Raw genomic sequence first — 16,166 nt, forward strand, 5'->3', positions numbered from 1 at the left:
GTGTGTGTGTGTGTGTGACCACAGTGTCAGTATGTTCTCTGGAGAGATAAGGACCTGCAATGCAGACAAACAGAATTGGTTCAGATTTTGTTTTTCGATTCATAAATACCTTGTGTCTATGGCTTGACATTATTGTACATTTTTAATGTTCTTATTCTAGTAGAAAATTAATCTCACACACCCCTCCAATCAACTCCTGATTAGAAATGCAATGCATTTTAAATTAACAATTGTTTGTTGTTTTTGTTGAAATCAAACAAATTAACATAATTATTTGAGGTGGTATTCCTTTTATGTAGACAAACAGTTTTACCATGAAAACAAGTTACTTCTGTTGTGAAAGAAAAAAAATATTGAATAAGACCTTTAAGATAACCCCAATAGCATGAGAGAGAACAGGCTTATTGAAATGAAATGTGCATTTTCCCATGCTTAAACCAAGTAAGTAGGATGGAGGTGCATATGATAGTGTGTGTGTGTGTGTGTGTGTGTGTGTGTGTGTGTGTGTGTGTGTGTGTGTGTGTGTGTGTGTGTGTGTGTGTGTGTGTGTGTGTGTGTGTGTGTGTGTATTAGTCATCTCTTGACTAATACATTCTTTAAATATAATTGAAGAAAAAAATGAATAAAGAATTAAATAAATTAGAGTTGACCAACTGCAGTACAACAACATTCAGCTGTATTTAATGACCTTCCTTGGGTTACCCTTCTACTTGACAGTTGTCAATCATGTTAGATTAGCTCAAAGACTGAACGTATATAAATAATCTCCCACAATTCCCACCACTGTTTCCCCCCAAAAGTAGATGTTTTTTCCTGAAAACTGCATTATTTTATTATATAAAAGTCTGATTGATAAAAAGGTCAACCAACTCCTGGGCATTTATTAATTGGTTTAATTTGCATAAGAAAATTAGCTCTATGTACAGTATAATGAAGCATCATAAGCTATAGTTAATTTAGTGTTCTGTCATATTCACTGCCACATTTGCACATACTAATTGGTGAAATCAATTTATAAAGTTAGGACAGGAAAGGTAATCACTTCAGACTTTCCCATGATCTAGTTTTATGACCAGTTGCAGAAATTCCGTAAGAGATTTGTTACAGATTTGTAACAGAACTTTGAGTTGTAATGACTTATTAATTCATAAACAGGAAAAACACTTTAAATCTAATTGATAGGTCTACCTTTATTTGTAACTTCATCATCCTCCATCCCTGTGGCGATTTTAGCATTTAAATCTTGGTGGGGCAAATAAAATAAATAAAGTGGGAGGCATGCCAGCAAAGCCACAGCACAACACTAAACAATACATGAATTGCACTATAACGGTGACAAACGGTGCCCACATACAGCTATCCCAACAGTAGTCCCAACATCTTACCACTGCTACACCTGGCTATCAGTGGAGCCTTGTCTGGCAGCGAAACAGTTCATTCAGCCTCATTTACTGCCTTTAGATTCAACAAAGCTGATGGCTGATGTTGTTATTTTCAGTTTTTTTCTTTAGGCCTAATACCGTATCAAGGTGCTTTTTGTGCTAAATCCATTACTCAAATTTGTTTATTACTAGTTTCCCAATAATATGAGCAATAATGTGTCAAAAACAGCGATAATGGAGCGTGTTTCATTAGTTGTAGGTAAGGTAAGACCCAAGTGCAGACTGTGTGAAGTAACAATGTTATTGTAACAACAGGGTCAGGCATACGACAGGTAGGGGTCGATAATGCAGAGGTGGAGCAAAGGCAAAGGACGGCAGGCAGGGTCAGGGTCAGGGACAGGCAGAGTTCAGTAATCCAGGGGTGGAGCGAAGATACAGGACAGCAGGCAGGCTCAGGGACAGGCAGAGTGGTCAGTCGGGCGGGAACAGGGTCAGGACAGACAAGGGTCAAAAACCAGGAGGACGAGAAAAGAGAGGCTGGGAAAAGACAGGCGCTGACAGGACAAACGCTGGTAAGCTTGACAAACAAAACAAACTGGCACAGACAGACAGAAAACACAGGTATAAATACCCAGAGGATAAGTGGGGAAGATGGGCGACACCTGGAGGGGATGGAGACAAGCACAAGGACAGGTGAAACAGAACAGGGCATGACAATATAAGGTTGTTTTTTGATGAAAACCACACCTCGGCCTGGTCTGCTTGGTCAATTTCCCAAGCGGCCTGGAAGTCTTGCGATGTTGCGCCTTTGTGCTACAGATGTGTTTCTCAGACCAGGAGACATCCCGAAAATATTTCTTCTCACGAAAAGTCTGAACGGTTTGAGCTACATGAGACTCACCTGAAGTTCCTGATACTTTTTCCTCAAACTTTCCTATATCTCTTAGATGAATTTCAGACACCTCAATCCATACTTCCTTTTGATTTATTTTTGGACTATTTGTTTTGCCATGTATGAATGTGTTATTCAATGTGTTTCTGTGGGATAATACAGGGGTCGGCAACCTAAGGCACGTGTGCCAGCCTTGGCTTGGCACACTGTATTTGCCTTGGCACGCCAAGGCTTGGCAAGCTACCCCCTCAAAAATTAAACAAATATTAAAAAATATCTTCTTTTTTTAAATAATTGAAATTGCATGCATTAGTTTCGAAATTGCTTTGGTATTTATTGCAACATTGTAGTTCCTAATGTATTTCAATCCTGATTAGCCAATGGGCTTTCATGATTTTGCAGGAGTTTCATATTATCAGTTCAGTGGAAGACGACCCGCCTCGCCTCTCCCACCAAATTCAAAACCAAGGCAGCACTGTAGATGATAGACTCGTTTTCACTTAGCAAGCATTCTTTTGTTATTTTAACAAGTTCAGGGTTCAAAATGTCATCAGCAAAGACAAAGGAATATGGATTTGTTTTACTGAAGGACCGGTCTGTTTGCGCTCTCTGTTGTAAGACTTTTTTGTCAGACATGAAGTGTACTGCATTATTTTGAAACGAGACATGAGAAAAACTTCAACGATGAGGCAGACAAGGCTGAAGGAATCAAGAGGGCCGTGTCCAAGTATGAAAAGCAAAGCAGTGTGTTTAGAAATCTACATGCAGTCAAAAATCAAGCTACAGAGGGGAGCTATAAAGTTGCACAGTGCATTGCTAAAAATGGAAAACCTCTTACTAATGGGGAATATATCAAGGAGGCTTTCCTCAGTAGTTCGCAGGCTTTATTTGATGGATGGCCTAACAAAGACAATCATCTCAAAGATAAAAGACATGCCTTGTGTCTGCCATAACTGTTGAAAGGCGCATTAACAAGATGGTTGAAAATGTACAGGAGCAGCAAACTAGCATTAAAATATTCACCTGTGTTTAGTGTGGCTCTTGAGTGTGGATGTGAATGACTTTCCACATCTGGCAGTTGTTGGAAGATATGACTCAGAGCAGGTACGTGAGGAGCTGTTTTCTCTAAAACCCAAGCATGGTATTACTGAAGGAGAAGATGTAGCAAAAGCCTTCACAGATCATTTTGAGGAGAAAGGTGTCGATATTAAAAACCTATTCGCTATCACAACTGACGGTGCCCCCGCTATGGTGGGGAAACAAAGGAAAGCTGATTGAAGATAAGATTGGCCACCCCGTGGCTAGTTAAGTGATAATGCCTGAGAAGCCAGTGTTTGGAGGATATTGGCACGTGTGTTAGTTCCGAATCTGAATCTGTATTCCAAGATCAAGCCCGTGGTGCTAATAGACTGTTTAGCGAGCTAAGGAATTTGCAACAGACACAATTAGTTGTAATGCACATATGAAAATCATAACTGACAAGCAGAACATTAGAAATGGTAGGATAAATTGGCACTCCACGCAAAAAAAGGTTACAGACCCCTGGGCTAATATAAGTAAGGCCAATCAAATCAAATCAAATGTATTTATATAGCCCTTCGTACATCAGCTGATATCTCAAAGTGCTGTACAGAAACCCAGCCTAAAACCCCAAACAGCAAGCAATGCAGGTGTAGAAGCACGGTGGCTAGGAAAAACTCCCTAGAAAGGCCAAAACCGAGGAAGAAACCTAGAGAGGAACCAGGCTATGTGGGGTAGCCAGGCCTCTTCTGGCTGTGCCGGGTGGAGATTATAACAGAACATGGCCAAGATGTTCAAATGTTCATAAATGACCAGCATGGTCCAATAATAATAAGGCAGAACAGTTGAAACTGGAGCAGCAGCACGGCCAGGTGGACTGGGGACAGCAAGGAGTCATCATGTCAGGTAGTCCTGAGGCATGGTCCTAGGTCTTCTGGTCCTCTGAGAGAGAAAGAATTAGAGAGAGCACACTTAAATTCACACAGGACACCGAATAGGACAGGAGAAGTACTCCAGAAATAACAAACTGACCCTCGCCCCCTGACACATAACCTACTGCAGCATAAATACTGGAGGCTGAGACAGGAGGGGTCAGGAGACACTGTGGCCCCATCCGAGGACACCCCCGGACAGGGCCAAACAGGAAGGATATAACTCCACCCACTTTGCCAAAGCACAGCCCCCACACCACTAGAGGGATATCTTCAACCACCAACTTACCATCCTGAGACAAGGCCGAGTATAGCCCACAAAGATCTGCCACGGCACAACCCAAGGGGGGAGCGCCAACCCAGACAGGAAGATCACATCAGTGACTCAACCCACTCAAGTGACGCACCCCTCCTAGGGACGGTATGAAAGAGCCCCAGTAAGCCAGTGACTCAGCCCCTGTAATAGGGTTAGAGGCAGAGAATCCCAGTGGAAAGAGGGGAACCGGCCAGGCAGAGACAGCAAGGGCGGTTCGTTGCTCCAGAGCCTTTCCGCTCACCTTCCCACTCCTGGGCCAGACTACACTCAATCATATGACCCACTGAAGAGATGAGTCTTCAGTAAAGACTTAAAGGTTGAGACCGAGTTTGCGTCTCTTACATGGGAAGGCAGACCATTCCATAAAAATTGAGCTCTATAGGAGAAAGCCCTGCCTCCAGCTGTTTGCTTAGAAATTCTAGGGACAATTAGGAGGCCTGCGTCTTGTGACCGTAGCGTATGTGTAGGTATGTACGGCAGGACCAAATCAGAGAGATAGGTAGGATGCTTTGTAGGTTAGCAGTAAAACCTTGAAAATCAGCCCTTGCCTTGACAGGAAGCCAATGTAGGGAGGCTAGCACTGGAGTAATATGATCAAATGTTTTGGTTCTTGTCAGGATTCTTACAGCCGTATTTAGCACTAACTGAAGTTTATTTAGTGCTTTATGCGGGTAGCCGGAAAGTAGAGCATTGCAGTAGTCTAGTCTAGTAACCTAGAAGTGATAAAAGCATGGATTAATTTCTGCATCATTTTTGGACAGAAAGCAAATTCAATGTTATCAAATTTCTAAATATGTTTTTGTGATACCTACATGGGTCATAAAATAGCTAAATGATCCATGCTATGGCTGTCTTAAAACAATTCAATGTGTTAGCTTAGTAGAGGCTTATAAACAATAACATGGCAAAAGTCTTACCAGTGTAATGAATTTCCTCCTCTTCTTCCGAAGAGGAGAGGCGAAACAGATCAGAGGACCAATACGCGGCGTGGTAATTGTCCATGGTTCTTTTTAATGCGTTAAGGTACACATGAACAACTGACTACAAAAAAAACAAGAAATGTGAAAACTCAAACCAGTCCTATCTGGTGCAAAGACAGAGACAGGAACAATCACCCACAAACACACAGTGAAACCCAGGCTACCTAAGTATGATTCTCAATCAGAGACAACCAATGACACCTGCCTCTGATTGAGAACCATACTAGGCCGAAACATAGAAATTCCCAAAACCTAGAAAAACAAACATAGACTGCCCACCCAACTCACGCCCTGACCATACTAACTAAATACAAAACACAGGAAATAAAGGTCAGAACGTGACAACCAGACTTGACACATTTCAATCAAACAGGGTTTATTAAAATAAACACTTAATAACAAATACAAGAACCAGTAGCAGTGTGTGGGTAAAATCACTGGGGAAGACAAGCCAGAAAAAAAACATGTTACAACCTATATGTTGTGATAATTGTGTTGTTTGCTCTATAACCTGTTAGTTCGTATGCTTTAACACCGTGATATATAGGCCCAAGGCCGAGACAATAAGAAGACACAGTGGCAAAATAAATTCAACCACACCTTTGTTTCATCACAAAACTGGAGAGCAACCTCTGTCTGGTGATGTCCACAAAGCATATTGCATGTAAACAAACAGGTACATGACCTACAGCATGGTCAAGCAAGTTAATGTTTCCAACATTTTGGGATTACTAAACAACTATTGATTTAGAACCATGGAGAGTTACCGCAAGTAGCTAACAAAACAGGAGCTGCCTCCACTAATCCAGCACCATTTCAACTTCAACATTTCAACATCATGAAATCACCTATGCTTCATCTAATACAGTGACAATTAAAAGATACCAAAAACAATTTAGTTCAATCAAAGTAAGCTAAATACGATGTGGCTGTCCATGGTTCTGATTTCTGTGTATGTGTCTTTTCTGTGCGTGTGTGCGTGCAAGTAGAAAAAACATGTTGACTCACCCTACTTGTAGAAACTCCGATGCCGTCCTCCTCTCATGTTGACGAAACAGTCTATCACTCTGTCATACAGTACACACTTTTATTTTTTGTTGTCCTGGCTAAAATGCTTGCTTGCTATCCTAACTTCCTTTTGTTGGAAACATTAGCTAGTTAACATTAGCCTTCTACATCTAGCTACATATTGAATGTCCATCCTCTCAGGTCATGGGCACAATGTATACATTTATGGTTGGATCAAAATCGCTGTTATAATTATTGGCCAGTATGCACTGGCAATTGAAACATTACTATAAACTAAACTTATTTCCATGACAGATTTATAAAGTAATTTTGGTCAGACCAATGTAGATAGTTTCAAATACATGCAACTTAACAGTTATATATCACAACATTTTTATTTGAAATATTTCAGAGGAACCTTCAGGGAATCTTATTTGAGTCAGAAAAGGATATTCATATGATAGTGAAGACAACATTTTGTAGAGAGCATATCCAACTGATAATCTGTTCGAAAAAATAGAAATTATTGGAAACCAAAACCTACAAAAACTGAGCATAACTAACAAAATTACAGTTAAAGAAAATGTATGCTTAATGCAATATAGGATAATATATAGAATTGATTATACAAGAGACAAAATTCACAAATTCTACAGCACAACGACAGAGTCATGTTTTAAGTGTAAAACTAATAATGACTCAATAATCCATGCTTTCTGGAAACTCTATAAAGTCAGGAAGTTGTGGGCGGAGCTAACCCAATGGGTTGGACGATTCTCTTCTCATCACTCATCTTGAAAAAACGTATACTAAAAACTTGGAAATTAATCAATAAAAACCATGGGAAAATCAAAGTATGTATTGTTTAAATATTGAAAGTGCGTGGGCTACGGAGAGAAACAAAATGGTGCAGTTTAAGTGATGCCGGCACTGGAGATGGGGGTGTGAGCAGGTGTGATGTAGTTGATGTTTGTATTGTTTATAAAATCTTTGGGCATGGGTCTTTACTCCAACATTGTGTTTTGATGTATTTCTAATACCTTTTTAAGAATTTTTCTGGTAGGTGTTTTCTAAGACCTGTTTTCCGTCTGTTTGACAAGACTTCACAGTCTTTGCTTATTCCTAAAAATGTATATACAGTGCAATTGGAAAGTATTCAGACCCTTTGACTTTTTCTAAAATTTTTACAGGTTTTTAGAAATGTTTGCAAATGTAATAAAAATAAAAACAAAAATACCTTATTTACATATGTATTCAGAACCTTTGCTATGAGACTCAAAATTGACCTCAGGTGCATCCTGTTTCCATTGATCATCCTTGAGATGTTTCTACAACATGATTGGAGTCCACCTGTGGTAAATTCAATTGATTGGAGAGGATGTGGACAGGCACACACCTGTCTATATGAGTTCCCACAGATGACAGTGCATGTCAGAGTAAAAACCAGGATTTGAGGTCAAAGGAATTGTCCGTAGAGCTCTGAGACAGGATTGTGTCGAGGCACAGATCTAGGGAAGTGTACCAAAACATTTCTGCAGCATTGAAGGTCCACAAGAACATGTGTCCTCCATCATTCTTAAATGGAAGAAGTTTGGAACCACCAAGACTCTTACTATAGCTGTCTGCCCGGCCAAACTGGTCAAATTCTCTCCCTGCAGGCAGTCACTGAGTCCGATGTGCTAAAGGTGCTCCTTGAACTTGACATCAAAAAACCATCTGGGTCAGTTGGTTTAGACCCTTTCTTCTTTTTGGTTGCTGCCCCTATCATCGCCAAGCCTATCTCTAATCTTTTTAACCTGTCTCTCCAATCTGGGGAAGTTCTCATTGCTTTTAAGGAAGCCACGGTTCGTCATTTATTTAAAGGGGAGATCAAACTGATTGTAACTGTTATAGGCCTATTTCTATTTTGCCCTGTTTATCAAAAGTGTTGGAAAAACTTGTCAATAATCAACTGACTGGCTTTCTTGATGTCTATAGTATTCTCTCGGGTATGCAATCTGGTTACTGGTCAGGTGTTGGATGTGTCACTGCAACCTTAAAGGTCCTCAATGATGTCACCATTGCCCTTGATTCTAAGCAATATTGTAATGCTATTTTTATTGACTTGGCCAAAGCTTTTGATACGGTAGACCACTCCATTCTTGTGGGCCGGCTAAGGAGTATTGGTGTCTCTGAGGGGTCTTTGACCTGGTTTGCTAACTACCTCTCTCAAAGAGTGCAGTGTATAAAGTCAGAAAATCTGCTGTTTCAGCCGTCTCTGCTGTCTCTCTTCATGTGGTGTTGTGGTGTCTCTCTTGTTGTGATGTGTGTTTTGTCCTATATTTATATTGTATTTATTTTTAATCCCAGGCCCCCATCCCTGAAGGAGGCCTTTTGCCTCTTGGTATGCCGTCATTGTAGATATTTGTTCTTAACTGACTTGCCAAGTTAAATAAAGGTTAAATAAAAATGTAAACAAAAACAATTGGGGGAGAAGGGCCTTGGACAGGAAGGTGACTAAGAACCCGATGGTCACTCTGACAGAGCTCCAGAGTTCCTCTGTGTAGATGGGAGAACCATCCAGAAGGACAACCAAGTCTGCAGCAGTCCACCAATCAGGCCTTCATGGTAGAGGTGCCAGTCGGAAGCCACTCCTCAGTAAATGGCATATGACAGCCCGCTGGAGTTTGCCAAAGGCACCTAAAGGACTCTCAGATCATGAGAAGCAAGATTCTCTGGTCTGGTGAAACCATGATGGAACTCTTTGGTCTAAATGTCAAGTGTCACGTCTGTAGGAAACCTGGCACCAACCCTATGGTGAAGCAGGAGGGATTGCTGCAGGTGCAGGGATCAGCTGCAGGGATTGGAACTAGTCAGGATCGAGGGAAAGATGAATGGCGCAAAGTACAGAGAGATCCTTGATGAAAACCTGCTACAGAGCGCTCAGGACCTCAGACTGGGACGAAGGTTCACCTTCCAACAGGACAACGACTTTAAGCACACAGCCAAGACAACGCAGGAGTGGCTTCGGGACAAGTCTCTGAATGTCCTTGAGTGGCCCAGCCAGAGTCCGGATTTGAAGCCGATCGAACATCTCTGGAGAGACCTGAAAATTGCTGTGCAGCGATGCTCCCCATCCAACCTGACAGAGTTTGAGTGGATCTGCATAGAAGAATGGGAGAAACTCCCCTAATACAGGTGTGACAAGCTTGTAGCGTCATATCCAAGAAGTCTTGAGGCTGAAATTGTTGTACTGGGTCAGGAATACTCATGTGTTCTTTGATATTTCAGTTTTTTATTTTTTATACATATGTAAAAATGTCTAAAAACTTGTTTTGACTTTGTCATTATGGGGTATTGTGTGCAGATTGATGAGGGGGGGCGGGGGGGGCAATTTAATATATTTTAGAATAAGGCTGTAACAAAATGTGGAAAAAGTCAACTGGTCTGAATACTTCCCAAACACACATAATGCTTTAATTTTCAAAAGATATATAGTCCTAGCTCCTGCGTTTGATGTGTCGGTTTACTAACCACTGGTCCTGGCAATAATTATTGCGCACATCTGGCATTCATCATTACGCGCACCTGCTCTTAATCAATAGGCACACCTGGACTCCATCACTTCACTGATTACCTCCCCTATATTGGTCACTCCCTTAGTCAATACTGCCTGGGGAATAGAACTACGTGTTTCATGTCTTTACGCTACTCGTGGTTCTTGTATTGTTCCTTGTTCCGTTTATTCCTAAATTCACCACCTGCACTTGCTTTCCGACTGCCAGCGTCCAGGTTACACTCATGGATCCTTTTACATGGAAATGACCTTCAGAAAATGAGTCATGGTGCAATGAGATGGGCTTTGAAATTATATAGTATGCATATTATTCACTGAGTCAGTGCCATTCTTATTCAACCCATAAGTGTTTTGGTCATCCATGGGCATACATTATACTGGATAAAGCCATGAATGGCATTCACAGATTAATGAATGGAGAGAGAAATAGAGGATGCTACAGTGTATAACTAGACTACTACAGTGTTACCAACCCCACCATGATGATGATTAATTTCATGCCAGCCAGTTAACGATAGATAAGAAGCTTGTAATGAACGGGTATATGAATTAAAATAGCATCCAGAGGTTCACTAGTTCATTCCCATACAACGCCAAGACAGCATCACACCTTATCAGCACAAAATACACACTTCCTGACTGCCTGCTCAGCCAATCAACACCTGCTCTGGCATTCACAGTCTGACTGTGTCTGGCTCCATGCAGCCCACAATCAATTAGGCCAATAGAAAACGTACAGTGGAATTTCCTCATCATCACTCGGGAGAGCAATGAACCGGACAGGAGATCAATGCAAATGAAGGAGGCCGCAGCACATCAGAATGAGAGATATGACAACTCGTCACACAATCACCAGGCCTCATTACAATAACTAATCTGCCCATTGAATTATTCAGATCGCTGGAACCAGATAGATGACTTGTGTTTGCAAAGTGACCCTAATTATCCCAATCTTTTATTAGCAATTTTGTACTCCCCTGTAATTGTGATCTGAGGAGGTAATGTTGGCAAATACCTTTCTAGACATTATTATAACATCATGCATAATGCCTTACTCAGGCAGGCTGTGATTAGGTATAGACCCGTTTAGCATAAATTAACATCTCCAAAACTTTGGTCACATGCATGCTGCGCTGTTTCTACAATATGAATAAAGGAAACATACTTATATGGGGAAGTCACTGGCTTATTTCAGTGAGGAAGCAATGCTTTCTCCCTTGTCTATTGATGTGTTATCAGATTATTTAGATTTGCCATCATTGTCAGAGGAAAATAATATTGAGATGTTTTTATCTCAAGTATTGATCAGAGTACTTGAGTCTGGCAGTCTCATCATAACTTGGAAACATGGTAGATTTGGTTTGATATCAGGGGATGCACTGTGTGTGCAAATAAATAGAGAGAATTAGTTTAATATTGTCTCAATGAGCTGCTTGTAACGGCGTTCTTCGTTTGTGGAAAGAGAGTCGGACCGAAATGCAGCGTGGTGGTTACTCATGTCTTTAACGAAGGAAAAAAGCGATACATGAAATAACTAAACAAAAGCAAAACAACAAACGGAACGTGAAACCTAATTACAGCCTATCTGGTGAAACTACACAGACAGGAACAATCAACCACGAAATACACAGGGAAACCAGGCTACCTAAATACGGTTCCCAATCAGAGACAACGAGAATCACCTGACTCTGATTGAGAACCGCCTCAGGCAGCCAAGCCCATACAACACCCCTACTCAGCCGCAATCCCAATATTACAAAAACCCCAATACGAAATACAACAACATAAACCCATGTCACACCCTGGCCTGACCAAAAATATAACGAAAACACAAACTACAATGACCAAGGCGTGACACTGCTCCCCCAAAAATCTAACTCCCAAGAACAATACTTCCTTTATTTGTATATTCTTTAGATTGGCACCTTTCCCAGTAGATGAAAGCAGTACAGGGTCATTTGAATGAGGTCAAATAGAAGGTATTGTTTGATTTTACCGTGCTGTTCTTCAGCACATTTCTTAAGTGATTCATCACTTCAGCTGGAGTGCACCCTAAATAGTTCTGATGCTCTCTCTCTTTCTCTCTGTGTTCTTGATAGGATTTGTGTACAAATATGAATTTGGATGAGTGATACATATGTTTGTACATTTGCATCAGCAGGGACTGTCAATAAACATCAGTTTTAGAGCCTTAATAGAGAGCCTCAACCAGAAATACCATGTTTCAAATGATTACTATTGACCTGTTTCTTTATCTATTGTACTATACTATTTTGTCTAACAAACCCAACTAACTTCACACAGTTGACTGGGGCACTGTGAAATATGTATCATCCTCATGGTAACTACCCCTGCTGAGCTTGTCAACCCTTCAAAGTGGAGAGGAGACATGTTTGATCTCTTCATCAGCAGCCTCACACACTGATTTGGAAATGGTTTACACACGTATATAACAAATAAACAAGGCCAACAAACAACATACAGAATCTATTTAAAGCGTATTTACTAATCTGCAAATTGCAAAATTATTACAATGCAATAAAGCTCAGTGAGATTCTGTGATATGCGATGGCTGGTTTCGGCTGGTTACTTGTCCACCTTGATAACACGTTGCCTTCATTGTACAATGGATATGCCTATGTTTCCCAGATACAGCACATGTGGGCTATGTGGTTGTAGTTTGTGCTCTGATCTAGACAGGGTTGTTCTATAACTGCCACGCATGCTCCCGCTCTTCCCCCATGGAGCTTGAGGGCGCCAGGCTCCCCAGCATTACGCACTCCTGCCACCATCATTACGCACACCTGCCGCCCCCGTCACGCGCATCAGCGTATTATTGGACTCACCAGGAATCAATCACCTGTTTTTTACCTCCCCTATATTTCTCAGTTCCCCACCTCTGTTCCAGGCCGGGATCCAAGAATGTCAAGCCGGATGCACTGTCCAGCCACTATAGTCCCTAGACTATGACTCCGGAACCTGAAACCATCCTTCCCACTTAGTCCCATAGAAAATTTATGGGCAGAACTGAAAAGGCGTGTGCGAGCAAGGAGGCCTACAACCCTGACTCGGTTACACCAGTTGAATCCAAGATGTCGTAGCAGTCAGACGTCTTGTCGTGTCGTGTCCCTTGTATATATCTTTTTTTAAACATATTTTTCTTCGCATATCTTTTAAAACATTTTGCTAAATCTCAACTTCTAACTAACTTCTAACTAACTAACTTCTAGCTAACTTTCTAGCCCTTGCTATCTCCTTGCTTGCTAATTCGGCCTGCTAACTGCTACCTTGTTTAGCCCTGGTCCACTAACTGCTACCTTGTTTAGCCCCGGCCTACTAACTGTTAGCTTGTTAGCACAGGCCTGCTAACCGTCTGAATCGCCGCGTCCCAAACACTCACTGGACCCATATTTACTTTCAATCTCTTTTCAACTTTTTATTTGTTTATACCTTCCGGTAACCTGCCTCACCCAATGTGATACGGAATCGCTATTATTTTTTATTTTTAGAACACACTCAAGAACCTCTAGAAGCTAACCAGCTAACTAGCTACAAGCTATTTAGTCATTGTTAGCCACTGCTAGCGGCTTTTTTTTGGCACAGCCAGCCAGGTTTTTTTTACCTGGATAATACTCGCCAGTCCAGCTTCCCTGCCCCATCCACCGCTGCCCCCTGGACACTGATCACTTGGCTACATAGCTGATGCATGCTGGACTGTCCATTAATCACTGTACTCCATTCTGATTGTTTATGTTTTATCTGTCGGCCCCAGCCGCACTCAGGCTCTGTGTGTAGTTAATCCGACCCTCCCTGCCTAGTCAACGCCATTTTACCTGCTGTTGTTGTGCTAGCTGATTAGCTGTTGTTGTCTCACCTACTGTTTTAGCTCGCTCTCCCAATTCAACACCTGTGATTACTGTATGCCTCGCTGTATGTCTCTCTCAAATGTCAATATGCCTTGTGTACTGTTGTTCAGGTTAGTTATCATTGTTTTAGTTTACAATGGAGCCCCTAGCTCCACTCTTCATACCCCTGATACCTCCTTTGTCCCACCTCCCACACATGAGGTGACCTCACCCATTACAACCAGCATGTCCAGTGATACAACCTCTCTCATCATCACCCAGTGCCTGGGCTTACCTCCGCTGTACCCGCACCCCACCATACCCCTGTCTGCGCATTATGCCCTGAATATATTCTATCATGCCCAGAAATCTGCTCCTTTTATTCTCTGTCCCTAATGCTCGAGGCGACCAGTTTTGATAGCCTTTAGCCGCACCCTCATTTTACACCTCCTCTGTTCCGCGGGTGATGTGGAGGTAAACCCAGGCCCTGCATGTCCCCAGGCACCCTCATTTGTTGACTTCTGTGATCAAAAAAGCCTTGGTTTCATGCATGTCAACATCAGAACATCCTCCCTAAGTTTGTTTTACTCACAGCTTTAGCACACTCTACTAACCCTGATGTCCTTGCCGTGTCTGAATCCTGGCTCAGGAAGGCCACCAAAAATTCTGAGATTTCCATACCCAACTATAACATTTTCCGTCAAGATAGAACTGCCAAAAGGGGAGGAGTTGCAGTCTACTGCAGAGATAGCCTGCAAAGTAATGTCATACTTTCCAGGTCCATACCCAAACAGTTCGAACTACTAATTTTGAAAATTACTCTCTCCAGAAATAAGTCTCTCACTGTTGCCGCCTGCTACCGACCCCCCTCAGCTCCCAGCTGTGCCCTGGACACCATTTGTGAATTGATCGCCCCCCATCTATCTTCAGAATTTGTTCTGTTAGGTGACCTAAACTGGGATATGCTTAACACCCCGGCAGTCCTACAATCTGAGCTAGATGCCCTCAATCTCACACAAATCATCAAGGAACCCACCAGGTACAACCCTAAATCTGTAAACAAGGGCACCCCCATAGACGTCATCCTGACCAACTGGCCCTCCAAATACACCTCCGCAATCATCAACCAGGATCTCAGCGATCACTGCCTCATTGCCTGTATCCGCTACGGAGCCGCAGTCAAACGACCACCCCTCATCACTGTCAAACGCTCCCTAAAACACTTCTGTGAGCAGGCCTTTCTAATCGACCTGGCCCGGGTATCCTGGAAGGACATTGACCTCATCCCGTCAGTTGAGGATGCCTGGTCATTCTTTAAAAGTAACTTCCTCACCATTTTAGATAAGCATGCTCCGTTCAAAAAATGCAGAACTAAGAACAGATATAGCCTTTGGTTCACTCCAGACCTGACTGCCCTCGACCAGCACAAAAACATCCTGTGGCAGACTGCAATAGCATCAAATAGTCCCCGCGATATGCAACTGTTCAGGGAAGTCAGGAACCAATACACGCAGTCAGTCAGGAAAGCTAAGGCCAGCTTCTTCAGGCAGAAGTTTTCATCCTGTAGCTCCAACTCCAAAAAGTTCTGGGACACTGTGAAGTCCATGGAGAACAAGAGCACCTCCTCCCAGCTGCCCACTGCACTGAGGCTAGGTAACACGGTCACCACCGATAAACCCATGATTATCGAAAACTTCAACAAGCATTTCTCAACGGCTGGCCATGCCTTCCGCCTGGCTACTCCAACCTCGGCCAACAGCTCCGCCCCCCGCAGCTACTCGCCCAAGCCTCTCCAGGTTCTCCTTTACCCAAATCCAGATAGCAGATGTTCTGAAAGAGCTGCAAAACCTGGACCCGTACAAATCAGCTGGGCGTGACAATCTGGACCCTCTATTTCTGAAACTATCCGCCGCCATTGTCGCAACCCCTATTACCAGCCTGTTCAACCTCTCTTTCATATTGTCTGAGATCCCCAAGGATTGAAAGCTGCCGCAGTCATCCCCTCTTCAAAGGGGGAGACACCCTGGACCCAAACTGTTACAGACCTATATCCATCCTGCCCTGCCTATCTAAGGTCTTCGAAAGCCAAGTCAACAAACAGGTCACTGACCATCTCGAATCCCACCGTACCTTCTCCGCTGTGCAATCTGGTTTCCGAGCCGGTCACGGGTGCACCTCAGCCACGCTCAAGGTACTAAACGCTATCATAACCGCCATCAATAAAAGACAGTACTG

This window comes from Oncorhynchus keta, chromosome 1 (genome assembly GCF_023373465.1).
Source record: "Oncorhynchus keta strain PuntledgeMale-10-30-2019 chromosome 1, Oket_V2, whole genome shotgun sequence".
NCBI lineage: Eukaryota > Metazoa > Chordata > Actinopteri > Salmoniformes > Salmonidae > Oncorhynchus > Oncorhynchus keta.